The sequence below is a fragment of the Artemia franciscana genome, chromosome 14 (assembly GCF_032884065.1).
Source record: "Artemia franciscana chromosome 14, ASM3288406v1, whole genome shotgun sequence".
NCBI lineage: Eukaryota > Metazoa > Arthropoda > Branchiopoda > Anostraca > Artemiidae > Artemia > Artemia franciscana.
Window position 1 is genome coordinate 36,300,514 of NC_088876.1, and position 17,404 is coordinate 36,317,917.

Below are 17,404 nucleotides of genomic sequence, written 5' to 3' on the forward strand. Positions count from 1 at the left end.
GAATCGGAAGACTTAAACTAAAGCTAGACGGATACAACCAGAATGCTGTGCTTCACAGTCATGTGTTCAAGGGAATTAAGCAGAACAAGGAGTGAGTCTGAAAACTACTGTGCTTGGTGTGCTCAACCAAAATATGAGTGTTAATGTATTGGAGAATGACATAGCACTTACTTACCGGTTCAGAATGAGCAATACATGGCAATCACAAAATAGTCTGGATAAGTTCCTACAGTTTTTGTCAAAATTATAAGTCGAGATTTGGCTTACAAAATACACAAGACAAAGTCCAAACTGGTAAAAACTGGTATCTACGTTTCGGAAGCTCTTACAAAACATCGTTGTGACATCATAAAACTAGCAAGGGACAAATTTGGTATGAAAAATGTGTGGTCGGATCGTGGCAAGATTTTCGTTAAGTTTCCTGGAGACCCTTCTGCACGAAAACTTAGGTATATAGTAGACTGAACATGATCTTTCAATTTATCATTCTTTGCTTGTTTTTCTTGTGTTTTTTCATGTACTGTGTTTTTTTCTAGTAAAAAGAATTACATTTTTTTCTAACTTTTTTCTTTTTAGGTTGGTCTCGTTTGATTTGTCTTTACTGATCATTTGTTTTTTTAATTTTTATGCACGGATGCTATTTTTTTGTTCTTGTCTTTTTTTATATTTTTGCTCAAAAACTTGTAGGTATCAACTATCCCTAATGTTGAATCCATGATCCAAATTCATCCAATGATCCAAATTCATCCCCAAGCTATCATGGTGTGTTCAGACAAAGGTGAGCACTTGATTGAACTGGTTTGTAATAACACATTGAATGCATCTAATAATTTTTATTGTTTTTCTATCCTAGGTCCGTTAGATTTAGAAGGGGTATTGAATGAGGGAAGTGCGATTATGTGGGAATTCGATTATTTAGGGGTTGTTGATAAAAAGAAACCAAATATATCGGTAGATTGTTCGAAGACCAAGTTGGGGTTGGTGAGCTCTCAGTTACACAGCTGAATGTTCAAGGCCTTTGTTCGTCTATTGATGAATTTAAATTCCTTTTTTGTAAGTCGCATTCATCCCCTAATGCACTCCCCTAGGGATTGTATGAAACATTTTGAAATGATAATAATCATAATGGTTGGTATTCCAGGCTACACAATTTAACGGTTAAATAGGTCGAAAATGTCTCAAGGAGATCTTGCTTTTTACATTGCTAATGGCTGTACATATTCGGTTTGTAAAGATCTTTCTGTTAATTTTGAATAAATATTTGAGTCGCTTTGCATTGAATTATTAATTAATCAAAAACCATTCTATTTGCAGAGGTTTATCGCTCCCCTAATGGATCCTTTAGTTCTTTCCTTGATATTCTTACAGGTGTTCTGGAAAAAATTCATAGTCTGAATTTTATATTATATTTATGGGTGATTTAAATATTAACCTAATGAATAAAAAGTCATCAATGGCGATTGGTTTTTTTTATCTGCTATTACTTTTTTTGGTTTCTATTTCCTTCTATTTTGTATCCTTTTTTTATTTTTATATCCTTCTATTTTAATCCCAACACGTATCCCTGAGTCGTCCGCCACTTTAATTGACAACATATTTTCTCTATTTCTTATAGAAATAGTGCTGTAATTATTTTGGATACCATTTTCCTGTTTGCTCTAAATTTGATATGCTGAATACCCATCCTACTAAATCATTTGTTCAAAGTCAGCATTTTCTCACAAAAGATCTCAAACCTTAGGTCGAAACTATCGGAAGCATCATGGGAATTTATGGATGATTTTAATATGCCTGTAAACGATGTGTTCGAAAACTTTTATGGGGTGATCAAGGACACTTTCGTTGAGGTATATCTACGTGACTAGAAGAAAAATGATTCCAAGAGGTCAGCCCCATTGTGTCCGTGGATGACTCCTGGATTAGTAAAGTGTGCTAAGCGAAAAGCTTATCTTTGGAAAGTTTCCAGTAATCATTCTACACCTGAGCGACTTCATCGTTTCAGAGAGTATCGAAATATATTTAAGGCAGCAGCACGTAGGTTAAAAAAGATTATTATTATCGTAGAAAATTTGGGAGAAAAGAATAGAAAACAGATTGGGAGAAAGATATAAAAAACATGGATGATTATGAATTCCGTTGTTAAGCCTGGTCATTCGCCTTCACCATTACCAACAAAGTAGAAGCTAGACGGAAAGGATAATGATAAAGAAGAAGAGATAAAGCGGGAATTTACATTGTATTTTGCTTCAATTGGTCGTTTTAAAGCTAATTCTGTATCTGAATCAATATCTATTAGTGATTTTACTACATATTTGGGTCCTTCTTGCCACTCATCTTTTGTGCTTGAACAAGTAACTGAAACAGAGGTTTTTTCAGATAGTTTCTAATTTCAAGGGATCATCTTCTTCAGAAACTGATTTAGTACCCACTCTAGTATTCTATTCTCCCAACAATAGTAACTCCGCTAATAAAATTAATCTGCTAATTAATAGGCCGTTTGAACATGGAGTTTTCCCTCAGGCACAGAAGTCCGCGCGTATAATCGTCATCCACAAAGATGGTAGCAAAAGTGAACCTTCAAACTATGGGCTTATTTCGCTTCTTTTTACATTTTCAAAGATTTTTGAAAAATCAATGCATTTTCGTTTTGTAGATTTCTTTGAAGCGAAGAAATTTTTCCATGAGCACCAGTTTGGGTTTCGTCTAAAGCATTCTACTGAACAGGTTTGTATTGGCCTTCTCAATTGTGAATAATGCTTTAGAGTTGATAAAAACGCAAGCGGCCATTTTTTTTTGTGAGATATGCTTTTGACAGTTTGTCCCACGATATTCTTCTTGCAAAATTTTTGCATTTTGGTGTTCGGGGAGAAGCATAAGAATTGTTGCAATCTTGTCTTCATGGCAGGTTTATTTCTTTCGATCCAGGGTCTGACATTAAGGCCGAATAGACTTTTGTATTCCACAAGGGACTATCCTTGACCCTTTTCTTTACATAGTATACGCCAATGACGTATATTGGGCCATAAAAGATGCTCCAACGCCAATTTGTTGCAATATGTGTCACCCAGATGAGTTGCAGAATCCTAATTCAATATATATTGAACAAAGTATTGATTTATTTGCATTTGCTGATGACAGTACGCTTGTTTGTGCCGAGCGAGATAAAAATATTTTGGTAATAAAGCTTTCTAGATCACAAAATAGGCTTTTTAGGTTTCTAAGGGCCCTTGTACATGAGAGTCTTTCATTTAAGAACCATATTAAGCTTCTCCGAATAAAGGTGTCAAGAAACTTAGGTATGATACGTAAGCTAAAGTATATTTTCCTGAGTGTATTTTAAAGCTTCTTTATAATTCTCAAATACAGTCGTATATATATATATATATATATATATATATATATATATATATATATATATATATATATATATATATATATATATATATATATATATATATATATATAATTGCATGACAGCTTTTTAAGAGCTTAATCAAATTTTGTGAAACTCTAATTTCTCACCAGCATATAGTCAATTTTTTAGTCAAATTTTTTCTAATTTAAAGACGGATCCTCATCCTAACAACTCGGTTTAACGTTAATGTCTCAATCATCAGATTTGAAATAATAATATTTCAGTCATCACTAGAATCCAGTTAGCATGACAATGCACAAAGTTTCCAAAGGAAACAGATAAATAACAACAGAAGGAAACAGAGTTTCCAAAGGAAATTCTGGAAATTTTGGAAACTTTTCCTTTGAAAAAGTCTCAAAAGGAAACAGATAAATAACAACAGAAAACACACAAATTTTTGTTTTTAATTGAGAAAAATATATTTTTGTTTTTAATATAAAGATATGGGTCGGTGCCTAAATACCTAAAGCTTTTGCTAGGCCTCCCATTTTATATAGTGTACTGTTTTGACGACATTTCACCTGGGTAACCCTGTTTTGTCTCTCTAGGGTATAAACGAATACAAAGTAGAAACAATAGGGAAAATCTTTTCAAGACAGTGGAAATCAGTTTTGTGAATATTTCGGCCCTATGTCTAAGGGCCGTCTTCAGCACAATACGAGAACAAGAGAGAAAATATGTATATATAAAAAACTTACATTAAATTGTGAGAATTAAAACTAAATAATGTTTTCTAAAGACTTTTTTAAAAAAAACAGCCCTAGCATCCTTACTTCAACGAAGTTCAACCAGGACTGTCAAAAAGAATGAAGTGAGAATATAAATTCATTCAAACTAAAGAGAACAAAGTGATTAAATGCAACTTCTCAGAGCCAACCTTGCTTTTTTAGTAGCCTGTCTCAAAGGCCTTTTCGTAGGTGGTTCAATACTATTATAAATCGGTTTAGTAAAATATTTTCTTAGATCATTTTTAATTAAATTTGAATATAAAGAATTTAGTGATTATTCCCCTAAGTCCCTCTTCAAAGAAATACTATTATTTATTTTGAGATTAATTTCGATTGATTCTCGAACCACCTGTTTTGTTCCCAAATCAGTACTGATGAGTGAAGATTTTTCAAAAAGTATCGTGTGGGACAGATTATTAAATATATGCCAACCTAAAGCAGAATCAAAGGAGTTGTTGGAACTATTTGAAATTAATACCTTGTCTATGCCTTTTTTATGCTGGCTGTTGTAACCGTTTTTCTAGATTCTGATGGGTCCTGCCGACATAGTAATTTCCACAATCACACGGTATCTGATAGACCCCTCTTTGGCGAGTAGCTGGGGTCTTTACCAGATTTAAGAAATTAATGATTTAAAATTATTAGTAAAAACTACGTACAGATTATTTTTTGTGCAAATATTTTTTATTTTTGTTGTAATTTTTGGGATATACGGAAGATAGACAATATTTGAGGGCTTATCAATAGCCTCACATTGTGAAGTATCTTCTTCGATTTTACAAGAATGTCTTTTTATTCTACGGTTAATTATTTTATTGACAAAAGGATTGGGGTATCCATTACCAAAAAGAATATCTTTGATAAAGTTTATTTCTGCATTTATATTCAGGACACGATCAATGAGGGAAGTTACAACTGCTCTTTTTACTTGTGGGGGGTGATTTGAATTAAAGTGAAGGTATAAAGAAGTTGTCAGAAGAGAAACATCGAAAGCTATTCGACGTTCTTCATTCGAATCTATTCGATTCATTCGAATCTATTCTTCATTCGAATTCATTCGAATTATTTGAATCTAAAGCTTTCATTTGAAAGCTTTACGACATTCTTCCACGATGTTTGATAGTTTGTGTTTTGTTCTAAATATGGTACTTTTATTTTAAGTACAGAAATTGTTTTGTGTTTTTTTCCACTACTTCTCTTTTTTCGATGTTGTTATGGTGGTAATCAATTATTCAGTTCATTAGTAGTTAATAAGTAGGTCTGAATATGCAAGTTCAAATTTTAAGTAGGGTCGTGCTAGGAAACCAGCCCCTTCCTACGTTTTCAGTAACCGAATAAATTTTTTCCTCTCAAATTCCTCGTAAATAATAATTTGAAAAAAATCACCTGGAAGGAGAAACCACTGCAGAGAAAACTAAGTTTATTACAAAAAAAAATATTTAAGAATTAAATGCAATTACGTTTAAAAACTCACTGTCTTGTAGATTAAAATATGAAGAATGCATAATCTACCGCAAGGATAATGCAGTGAATACACTGATAGTAACATTATGGTTCCGAGTTAGTTTTCAGTAGTTTTTATGGCAGTTGGTATTAACCAAGTGACATAAATTCTAATTCTGTCGGTCTGTCTGTCGATCTGTCTGTCGGTCTGTCTGTCTATCCCGGTTTTGCTACTTTAGGCAGTTCCAGGTAAGCTAGGACGGTGAAATTTGGTGGGCACATCAGGGACCAGACCAGATTAAATTAGAAATAGTCGTTTTCCCGATTTGACAATGTTTGGGGAGTGGGGGTGGAGGGGTAATTCTGAAAAATTAGAAAAATATGAGGTATTTTTAACTTACGAAGGAGTGATCGGATCTTAATGCAATTTGATCTTTGAAAGGATATCGTGTCTCAGAGCTCTTATTTTAAATACCGGCCAGATCCGGTGACATTGGGGGGAGCTGGGTGGGGGAACCTAAAATCTTGGAAAACGCTTAGAGGGGAGGGATCGGGGTGAAACTTGGTGGTAAAAATAATCATAAGTCGTAGATATGTGATTGACATAACTGGAACGGATCCGCTCTCTTCGGGGGAGTTGGGGGAGGAGGGTTAATTCTAAAAGATTAAAAAAAAGAAGTATTTTTAACTTTTTAAACGGAGGTATTTTTAACGGATCTTATTGAAATTTGATGTTTGGAAGGATATTATGTCTCAGAGCTCTTATTTTAAATCCTGGCCGGATCTGGTGAAGAGGCATTTGGGAGGGGGGCGGAACCTAAAATTCTGGAAAACGCTTAGAGTATAGAGATGGATATGAAATTTGGCGGGAAAAATAATCACAAGTCTTAAATACAGGATTGACATAATAGGACCAGATTCGCTCTCTTTGGGGGAGTTGGGGGGAGGGTTAGTTCTAAAAAAATTGAAAAAATGAAGTATTTTTAATTTACGAAAGAGTGATCGTATCTTAGCAAAAATTCACATTTAGAAGGACCTCGAAACTCAGATCTCTTGTTTTAAATCCCGACCGGAGCCAGGGTCATTAGGGGGGGGGCGGAAATCTTGGAAAGCGCCTAAAGCGGAGAGATCAGGATGAAACTTGTGTGGAAAGAATAAGCACCAAGATAGGTGACTGACGTAAAAGGACCGGATCCACTCTCTTTGGTGGAGTTGGGGGGGGGAAGTAATTCAGGAAAATTAAAAAAATAAGGTATTTGTACCTTACGAACAGGTGATCAGATCTTAATGAAATTTGATATCTATAAGGATCTTGTGCTTTAGAAGTCTTGTTTTGAATCCCAACCAGACCCGGTGACATTGAAGGGAGTTAGAGGGGGAAACCGGAATTCTTGGAAAACGTGAAAATTGAGGTATCTTTTTCTTACGAATTGGTGATCGGATCTTAATGAAACTTGATACATAGAAGGATCTTATGTCTCAGATGCTCCATTTTCAATTCAAATCGGATCCGGGGACACATGGGGTTGGAGGGGGGGAAACAAAAATCTTGAAAAACGCTTAGAGTGGAGAGATCAGGATGAAACTTGATGAGAAGAATAAGCACAAGTTATAGATATGCAATTGACATAATTGGTACGGATCCGTTCTCTTTTGGGGAGATGGGGGCTTTTAATTTGGAAAAATAGAAAAATTGAGGTATTTTTAACTTAAGAATGGGTGATCGGATCTTAATGAAATTTGATAATTGGAAGGAACTCATGTCTCAGAGCTCTTCTTTCAAATTCCAATCATAGCTGTTGACATTGGGGGAGCTCGAGGGGAAAACTGTAAATCTTGGAAAACGCTTATAAATGTCGTAGATACGTAATTGATGTAACCGGACTGGATTCACTCTCTTTGGGGGAGTTAGGTGGTGGGGTTCAGTGATTTGGCGAGTTTAGTGCTTCTGGACGTGGTAGCACGATGAAAATTGATAGGCGTGTCAGGGAGCTGCACAAATTGTCTTGATAAAGTTGTTTTCCCCGATTCGACCATCTGGGGGGGCTGAAGGGAGAGGAAAAATTTGAAAAATTGAGGTATTTTTAAGTTACGAGTGGGCGATCGGATTTTAATGAATTTTGATATTGAGAAGGACCTTGTGACTCAAGAGCTCTTATTTTAAGTCCCGACCGGCATCAAGCCTCTGATTTTCCTTTTAAAGCAATCTATTGATTCTTAGAATTTTGCTAGATTTCATACCACATGAGCTCTTGGCTCTTCCGACCTCGTCACAATGCCATATGAGCTCTTAGCTCTTGTTTAAAGGAGCATTGCCAATACATACTATTATGCTAAATGAAAAGACAAAATCTAACTGAATCTTGGACTTGACCCTATCAATTCAGCGGGGGTGAAATCCTTAAATATGAACGAATGAACTTGAATTTTCTTAACCGTATGACAATCAGTTTATTGCAACTAAGATAGAGGGACATTGAGAATCTAATTATTTGAAAGGGAAACAGCTAGGATGGTTTTCTTTTACTGTTATTGAATTTCCTGTTGTTGAAACGCAGAAAACGTTCATCAATCGTGGTTGAAAAACTTTAATTTTTTGAGAAACAACTTGGATTCGATTTTTCTCGTTCGAATGTACAGTTTATCTAAGAATAAACAAGTTAATAAGTTATATTATTTTTTATTTTGAAATCATCATCCAGAAAATTTATTTTGTTTTATTAATCTTTTTAAATATTTTTAAATAATTTTTAAATATTTTTTTTTAAATAAGTACCAAGCACTTAGTTTTCATTCTGAGAAATGATCTAATAAAAAATAATTTTTATTAAAACTTCAATAAAGCCCAGATCTAATAGAAAATACGTTAAAAATATAAATAAAATTAATTTAATACCATTATCTTTTACCCAACAATTAGAACTGTAGCCCATTTCATTATCCGTTGAAGCCGCCCAACTTCTCCTTCGTCAAAGTCTTCAACATTTTAAATAGGCAAGGTGCCTATGCAAGAGAAAGATGTGACCCAAACCATTATCCATCCCTCCGCATCTCAAATCTCTGTGGGATATTCTTAGCTTCAGGACTTTCTCTTTATCTCGCAACAAATTAACATGAGGGCGTTATTTACTGGTTGGCTGGCAAAGCCGTGTTAGCTTTCTATCTGATATTTGCAACAAGAAGAAGTTGCCGGTAGGCATTATCTAGGGGGGCTGTTGGGTATGACTCCCCCTGAAATATTTTTTCGACCCTTAAAAAGGTAATATAGGTACATTTAAACTAATTTTTGATGTGTTTTGTAATTATTTTGTAAGTCCCCCTCCATATCAAAAATTTTCCTGCCTCCCGAACGAAAATCTTGGATACGCCCTTGGTTGCCAGACTGATAAACGGATTAAAAAATATATCGGTAGTCTTGGAAAGCACGTCCTCACAGCGAGTCACAAATATGCCAAACTACGGGGTTCTAGTGCTAAATTCGATTATTGCACTCGTGGTTTTAGAATAACCAATAAACTTTACCATTTTCTTTACCTTGTAAATCAACAGCTTTATAAAATTAATATTACTTTTAAATCTTAAAGAATCATAAATGATATCGGTTTGGCTCAATGTGAAAGACCGTATTTTAGGCAATAGGACCGAATTTAAGAAGTCCATAGATCGGTTTTAGGACATAGCACCGAATTTAGGAAGACCATAGGGACCGAATCAAATATCCAAACCAGAAAAGAAGAGTTTAATCAAACGATGAACAGCTTCAATTCACAAAGATAAATTGATTAGGACACTGGAATTATGGCCGAATTTCAAAAATCATGCTTTTTTTAATTAATATTCTCGATGATTTACACTAGATAGCTGCAGAAGCCAGTTCTATTTTTCCATTAAATATTCCCAGAATTCACTTTCTTCCCGGTAAGGATACAGCTTGTCGTTAATGATCACTCTTAAACTGGCAAACAGTATAAATAAATAAATAAATAAAAACCAGTGACATCATAAACAATAATTTAAACAAGTCACTGCAATGCAGGCAACATATAGAAAAAATAAGAATGTCGCAATGCATATCCAACCACCAGTATTAAAAATTCAAATATTTCTTTTCTGAAATATATGTTAAACATAAAAACATGTTAATGAGCCCGTCTCCCTTCTCCATGGTGCATAACTAATATTTCCGAGTAGGCAGTTTGATAATTTCTTAGGACAGGCTGTCTCTCCCTTTTAAACTAAAATGAAAGGAGTGAATATGAGTAAAATTTTAACTGAGACAGCAAAATATATTATAACAAAAACCAAATCATTTCGGCTTTATTTTCAGAAGTCTTTTTTCAGCTGAGAAAAAAAATATAGAAGAGAATCGTCTATTATATTTCTCTCTTATTTACCCTTATTTATGCTACTGCTCGTGAGTGTGGATGTCAACATTTCCATCTGTACTTACACCTTTACATAATCTCCAACTGAAAGCAGCAAAAGTTCTTCAGTCTACCACCCATATTTCTGTTGAACTTCTGAAGATTAAAGATATTCATACATTACACCTCTCTTTCATTGCGTTTCAGTATTTCCGTGGAGACCTTCCATCAAGTTTTTCCGGGCTTTTTGAAATTGTTCGAAATGTCAGTCCTTATGAAACTAGAAACAAGGATGATGTGCTAGTGCCATCCACCCCTGCAGTGCGCACGGACTTTGGTCTGATAGTTGCTGTCGGACGTGCCTGGAATTCCATTCCTGTTGGGATTTGACGGTCCTGTACCATAGGATCCTTCAAGAAACGGTTGAAGAATTTTTTAATCAAAAAAAAAAAAATTAAATTATAATATTGATCAGTTATCTATATTGTTTAGTTATCAAGATTTAATTTATTTATTTAATTATTTAGATTGAATTTATTTATTTAGATTTGGGTGGTGTGAGTGTTGGATCCTCGATGTATATATATTTTTTTTTTTTTATTTATTTTTTGTAAGTAGGTGGTGCGGAGACCGGTTGTACTCGGGTGAGGATTGGTGAGTAGACTCTAAATATATTTTAAGTGTGAATGTAATTAATAGTTATTTATGTTTTGTTTTGTTGTTTTTTTCCCAAATAACGGGCCATTGAGCCCTTTGGGATATTTTTTTGTTTATAAATGGATGGATATTGGTAATAAAAGGAACATGAACTTGAACTTGAAAGAAAAGGAAAAAGAAAAGAGACAGACCTAAAAAGTGAAAGAAAAGACAGAAAAGGAAAATTCAAGAATAAAAAAAAGAAAATAAAAAGAAATGAAAAAGAAGAGAAAGTTGACTCAGCATATTTGGACTTTTATAAGGGGGATAATCAGCATTGTTACTATTTATCGTACACTGATCTGGAGTCCTGTACTCATCAGGATTAAGAGGATTACTAAGAGAAACGCAACTTTTTTTATATTTAAATTCAAAACACAAATTTAGGAATGACAAACAAAATTCAAATTGTTTGTTTTTAATTAAATAAATATTCAACGGTTAAAATTTAATCCAACTTGTCTAAAGAAAAACTTCCTTTTCCAAAAATAGTAGTTTTTTAAAACCAGCATGTGAAATCCAACTTTTTCACGTTTCAACAATAGTAAATTCAACAACAGTAGAGGAACACTCAAATTGCCCTCCAGCCTTGGGGCTATCGGAATCTCAATATTTCCCCCTCATTTTGTAATCTAGAAAAACTAAGTATGACGCAGTTAAAGCAAGGGTCAGTTTGTCCCTTCATAATTAAGTTTTGTTGTCCCCCAGAATTACTGGGCCAAGTCCAAGAAGTGGTTAGATGTATAATTTCCAATTTAAGACAATCCCAAAGACGCTGTCCTTCCTCTAAAACTATAACGAATTAAATTTGAATAATAATGCCTCAATTAGTGCAAGTTCAAATTCAGAGTTTTAATTTTTCAATGATGAACAAAATTCATTTTACACATTAGTAAAATGGATATTCAAAGAAGAAAAATGAAATCCATCTTTTTTTCAATAGAGTAATATTTTTCTACAGCAAAATTAGAAACCCATCCTTTTTGTGTTTCAAGAAAAGAAATTTAAACAACTGTAGATGAGAGCTTACTTAGTCACTAAACTTTCTAGTTACTAGATTCTCTGTATTTTTCTCATTTTTTAGTCATGACGAAAATGCAGTTTAGACGAAATTATAGTTTGCCCCCAGACAATTGGATTTACTGCCCCCTTAAAAAGTAATACTTCAAGTCCAAGAAGCCATTAAGGTACTTGTATCATAAACCCCCTACGGCTCAAGTTGTTAATTAACGGATTATAGAGCCGAGTTTTTTTCGTTTTTTTCTTTAGTTTCTTTGAAGACATGACGAAAAGAAGTGACAGAATAGATGGAAAATATATAATTTGGGGTGTATATTTACTCATTAGGGGTGGGGTGGGGGTAAAGTATTTTGATAGTTTGAAATTAGAAAACAATTTTACAGAATAATATGCAGAATAATTGTGCCTAACACTTTCGGCTTGCAGACCCGCTGTATTTTACTCCCACCCCCATCCCTAATGTACAAATATATAGCCCAAATTTGTTTCTAAAGTATAAGATTTTTATCTTACTTTGGTATATTTCATTAGGATTGAGCGTCAGTAAAAATATAAAAAGAACATTAGGTGGGTGTATATCTTACAAGTACTGCCATTAAATATCCCCTTTTTGATTTAACTTAATCTTAGAGGCAAATTGCATTGCAAATCCTTCATCTAGAGGCCAAGTTAAATTCAGTTGGAAAGATCATCTCATTATCAGTGAATTCTCTGTTTACTTTTAGTCACAAACTGCGACATTTTTTACCCTGTTTTTATCTTCATTGCAGTGAGTTAAAACTAAAGTCTTTGATTGTAATTACTTCTTTAGTTTCTTAAATGTGTTTTGAACGGTCTAGTAAATTAATTTTCTGGAATAACTAAGTGGTTCCTATTTGTAAGAAAAGTTATTTCTTTTTTATTGTTCTTGTAGAATTAGTTATAAGGAATGAAGGCGGAAAATAAAATTTTACTTTAAGTAGTACACGCTCGGTAAATTCACACTTAAGAATTTTATTTTTGTATTTTTTATTATATATTTTGCTTTGTATTATTCATTTTCATTTAATCTTGCTCCTAATCATTAATTAATTAGATAATTAATGTAAAGTACACTCCAACAAAATGAAGGCAGAGTGGAACACTAGGGGATTCAAGGTTGGACCATTTTGAATCAGCCGAAGAGTAATGAAGCCCTGTTTACTGATGACGCTTGTGCTTGTGCAGTCGTCTTAACTGAATACAAAATCTGAAGAATTCTTTTAGGTACAGTGTTGTCAGCGTGGTCAAGAACATCCGTCATATCATGTACAATAGATAATGTCAGATTCTTTTGGTGAAAAAAAACCACTTCAAGTCCCTTTATTCGTAAACTTAACTCAAACTGCTAATTTTGTATTTAACTTCAAGATTTCCACTTTACTGAAAACAATACTTATTTCGAGCTAAATGTCTCTTTTTCTCATAGCATCAAAAGAATAAATAGGAAAACATCATCGTGACTAAGATTACTGAAAAAATGAACGCGGTTTGGTAGCTTAAATATACTGGTATTTTCTGACTATTGTCGCAAGTTGGTAATTTGATGATAGTTTTTATGGACGTCCAGAATTAGTCCAACAACCGTAAAAAGATATCATGCTTATAAGATTCAATGAACTTTAAAGATGGTAAATTGATTCTGTAGTTGGTTCCCATGTCAAATTGCATTACATAGGTGGCTTGGAAATAAATAAAATAATTAAGAACTACGAAAACAACGCTGTCTTTTCTATTGCCAAAAAACAAACGAGTTTTATAACAAAGGAAGATCTTGAATAGTCGTGGCAAGTCAGGAGTTTGGAATCAGGAATAGGTGCAGGATAAGACTTTAGGCTTTTAGGCTAAAGAAGTAAGGATAGCGCTGGAACAACAGTAGATGCAGTTATGGCAAACGGGTCAGGCCCAGGGTTGCCACCCAGTGAAAATAATCACTAGATTCTAGTGATTTTATTAAATAATCTAGGGATTTACGTGCTGATTTATTGATTTTTTTTTTGTTTAGGCAATATATTAAATCTCTAGAAGTAGTTATAAATCACTAGGGGATATAACTATATTGATATAGTTATATATCAATAGTACAGACAATACCAGTATATACTGGTATTCATTCCTGAGAGTCTTAATAATTTTGGATTTGTTAAAGTTAAAAAAGAAAAAAAGTTAAAAAAGGCATGCGGGCGACAGTCATACTTACCTTAGTCTCTGCTCGTTTTGAGTTTGATTCGGCTATTTATTCGAATATAAATAATACCATTAATGCAAAACTTATAAAATTATTTGACATTATTTCTGCTCGTTTTTCACTAAATCAAGCTCTTTTTTTTAGTTTAAAAAGTTTTTCGTGAAAAGTTTTTTTCTAAATTGATTTCTGCTCGTTTTTGTTTGACGGAGCCTGTTTAATTGATAAAGAAAAGTATTGTTTAAATCTTTTTCGGTTTTTAAACAGTTTGTGATAACGAAGTGTAGGTAAGGAGCGATGCGGCTCAAAAGCAATCACAACAATAAGAAAGAGAGTCTTGATAACAATAGATACATAAAAAAAAAATTAAACTTTGACGGTTATTCAAAATATATAAAATTCATCAAATTTAATGCTACCAATCATGAGTTACGAGCCAGAGATTAGCTGCGCAATTTTCGGAAAAGGGAAAAAAGACGAAACATCAAGTGATCTTGATATAATTCACACAGTCAGATTCAGCATATCAGAGAACCCTTCTGTAGATGTTTAAAACTACTATATAAAAAAATGGAGAATTTTGCATTTTTTACCAAAAGAACAAGGATGCGTGTTTATTTGTTTTTTTTATGTTTTCCCCAGGAGTGATCGTATTTTACCAGTAATCCTAGAGGATCTGAAGAAAGCTCATTTGATCAGATATCAAAACCTCTAGTGCCCTTTTTAAGTGAGTAAAATATTTGAGTGCAACTAGCCCCTCCTCCCCCCCAGAACCCCTCTTTCCCCAATTTGACCGATTAAAATTTTGAGATAGCCATTTTGTTGAACATAGTTCAAAATCTAATAACTATATCTTTGAGAACAACTTGACACCCCCCCCCTCCCAGTAACTGGAGCAAGGGCTTCAAGCTATGAACTTTGATCACTGTTCACACATAGTGTCAGTTATCGGGAGGTACATAGACATTTTTTGAAGGGAGGCAGTTTACGGCAGGAGGGCTACGTGGAAGGAACTTTCTATAGTGGGGGAAAGGAATTTTTTCATAAAGGGGAGCCGGATTTCCCTACATTATTAAAAAAAAAACGATCAGAAACTAATAAAAAAAGAAGTTTTACCTGAAAGTAAGGAGCAACGTTAAAACTTAAAAAGAACAATCTGTTTGTTTTACGTATATGTGGGAGGTTTCTCCCTTCTCAATACCTCGCTCTTTACGGATTTTTTTTTTCAAATTTTAAATAAGCTCATTATTCTAAATAAACAACCCTTGCGTTTCAGGAGTCATTCTTAAATAATTGGAACAAAAAGTCAAACTTCAGCGTAAAGAACAAGGTATTGAGGAGGGAGCAAGTCCCCTCATATACGTAATAATTTCTACTCATCTTAACTTTTAATGTTGCTCCTTGGTTTCAGTTGAAAAACTTTTTTTATTTCATTTTCTATTAAGAATCCATCTTTTGGCCTACTTCTTATACGTTGGACAAAGTTTTTCAACAATTTTCAGTAATATACGCCCATTTGAAAATCAAAGTTCAAATCTTTTTGAAAAATCAAAGCTCAAATCCTTTAATTTAGTTCTACACCTCCTCGAGCTCTCCTGAAAAATAAAACCTGATATTCTTCCTAAAACATTGTATCTATGTTATTTTGACAACCTGCATGCACTTAAACTCTTTTGATTTAGTTCATTTCTAAGAAAAAAAGTAGCAATAGCAGTAGCCCCGAAAGTTTCAACTTGACTTCTCAGTCGTCCTTGAGATATTACTCAGACCTTTTACTGACAGCCAGCATAAACACAATGCCTTTTGATTTAGTTTTGAAGCATCATAAACTTTCATTGAAGGTTTCTACTTCATACCCTATTCTAGTCCTAAGATTTAAGAAAAAATGAGTCGTATTTCAGTTTTCTCAAAAGAGAAGCCGATACTTTAGTAATCCCCGAAATAAACGTTGAACCACTTCCCAAACCCCATAATCAAATACTTCATCAACCCCTTAGGTCTCAAAGGTTATCGGCAAGAAATGCAACGGTTAAAATCAGAAATCAGGTGACCTAGCTCTCCAATTTATTCAATTGCTGTTTGGTTTGTTTGAGTGAATGAATTTTTTCTTTTATTTATCAGTTTTTCGTTAGTATCCGTCGCTGGCGGTTCAAATTTGTTTGGATTTTGTGCAAATCGCGGATTTTGACGAATATCTCACTTTCTTGTTTGTTAGGCATTTGATTTTAATCTTTGGTCTTTTATTGAATTTTATTAGATTTTTTGCGGTTTTTGTTTTCATTGGTTTTGTTGCACTTTCCGCGCTTGTTTTTGGGTTTTTGCTTTTTTCCTTGATCATATTATTTTGTTCGCGCTGAAGAAGAGACGCGGTTGTTCTCTCGAAATATTCACTTTCTGTGTTTTCTTCAGTATTTTCATTTGCCCTTTAAAACCCCCATTTTTGATCGTTTTCATTCTTTATGCTAAGATATCCAGACTGGATATCTTAAGAACTTGGATGCACTTAAACTATTTTAATTTAGTTCAATAGTAGAAGTAGAACCAGCAGCAAAAGTGGCAGTGAAATTGGTAGCTCTGGGAGTTTCAGCTTAATACCCTAAGCCGCTGTCGGGATATGGCTAATGCTCTCCTTTGATGACCAACATCCTCGATACTCTATCTAAGTCTAACTAATACCCTTAGCATTAATGATAGTGGTAGCAAAGCCTCCTTCAATAGCCCACATTTACATAGTGTCTTTCAATTCAGTTCAGCACGACCTTCACCCCTCTCACTTAACTTGACCCTTAACTAAACCCTTAGCATTAGAAATAATAGTAGACAAAGTATCAGAGGTAGTGGTAGAAGCAATAGGACTAAAATTAGTGATAGCAGTAGTAGTATTAGTAATACTCTATAAGCTGTCCTAGCCGTCCTAGCTGAGTTAAAGATAAAAATAAGATAAAAAGATAAGAAGGTAAGATAAAAATAAGATAAAAAATAAAGATAAAAGATAAAATAAAGCCATATTATGAACTCTGGGAAACAGATTATTTCTGTCTGTATAGTCGAGAATGTCAAGTTTTGATGCAAATTCTATATAATTACAAATCGGTTTCTTCGTTAGTTTCTTTTACCTTAGCCGTGAGACAGGACCAAGACAAGTGACAAAATAGATGGGATATATATAATTTGGGCTATATATTTGCACATAAGATGAGGGAGGGGGGTTAAAGTATTTGGACAGTTAAAAGTTAGAAAACAATTCTTACTTCATAGTATACAGAATAATTATACCTAACATACTTTGCATGTAGTGATGCGCTGGATTTACGATCCTTTGTCTGAGAGGACGAGGATTCGAATCCTAGTGTACCCTGTTCCTGATAGTGAATATCACTACTATCAGGAACTACTATCCTGTTCCAGTGTACCCCTAATCTGTACCCTAATCCTAGTGTTCCTGAGATATATCTTTTTGACAACCAGCATGCTCATAGTGTGTTTTGATTTAGTTCAACCTTCTCCTCAATACTTTCATAAATTCTAACCTTCA

At 33.9% G+C, this 17,404-nt stretch overlaps 1 long non-coding RNA gene across 3 annotated transcripts in view; it reads left to right on the plus strand.

Moving 5' to 3' along the window:
* The window catches only part of LOC136035653 (uncharacterized), a 43,618-nt gene that overhangs the window by 17,107 nt on the left and 9,107 nt on the right, over positions 1–17,404 (plus strand). For 2 of the 3 annotated variants that reach the window (XR_010619491.1, XR_010619493.1), the window contains exon 1: positions 12,454–12,543. The exons of the other annotated variant lie outside the window; for it this stretch is intronic. This is a non-coding gene — a long non-coding RNA (uncharacterized LOC136035653). Of the gene's footprint in view, positions 1–12,453; positions 12,544–17,404 lie in introns of those variants that run through there. 3 annotated transcript variants of the gene reach the window in all.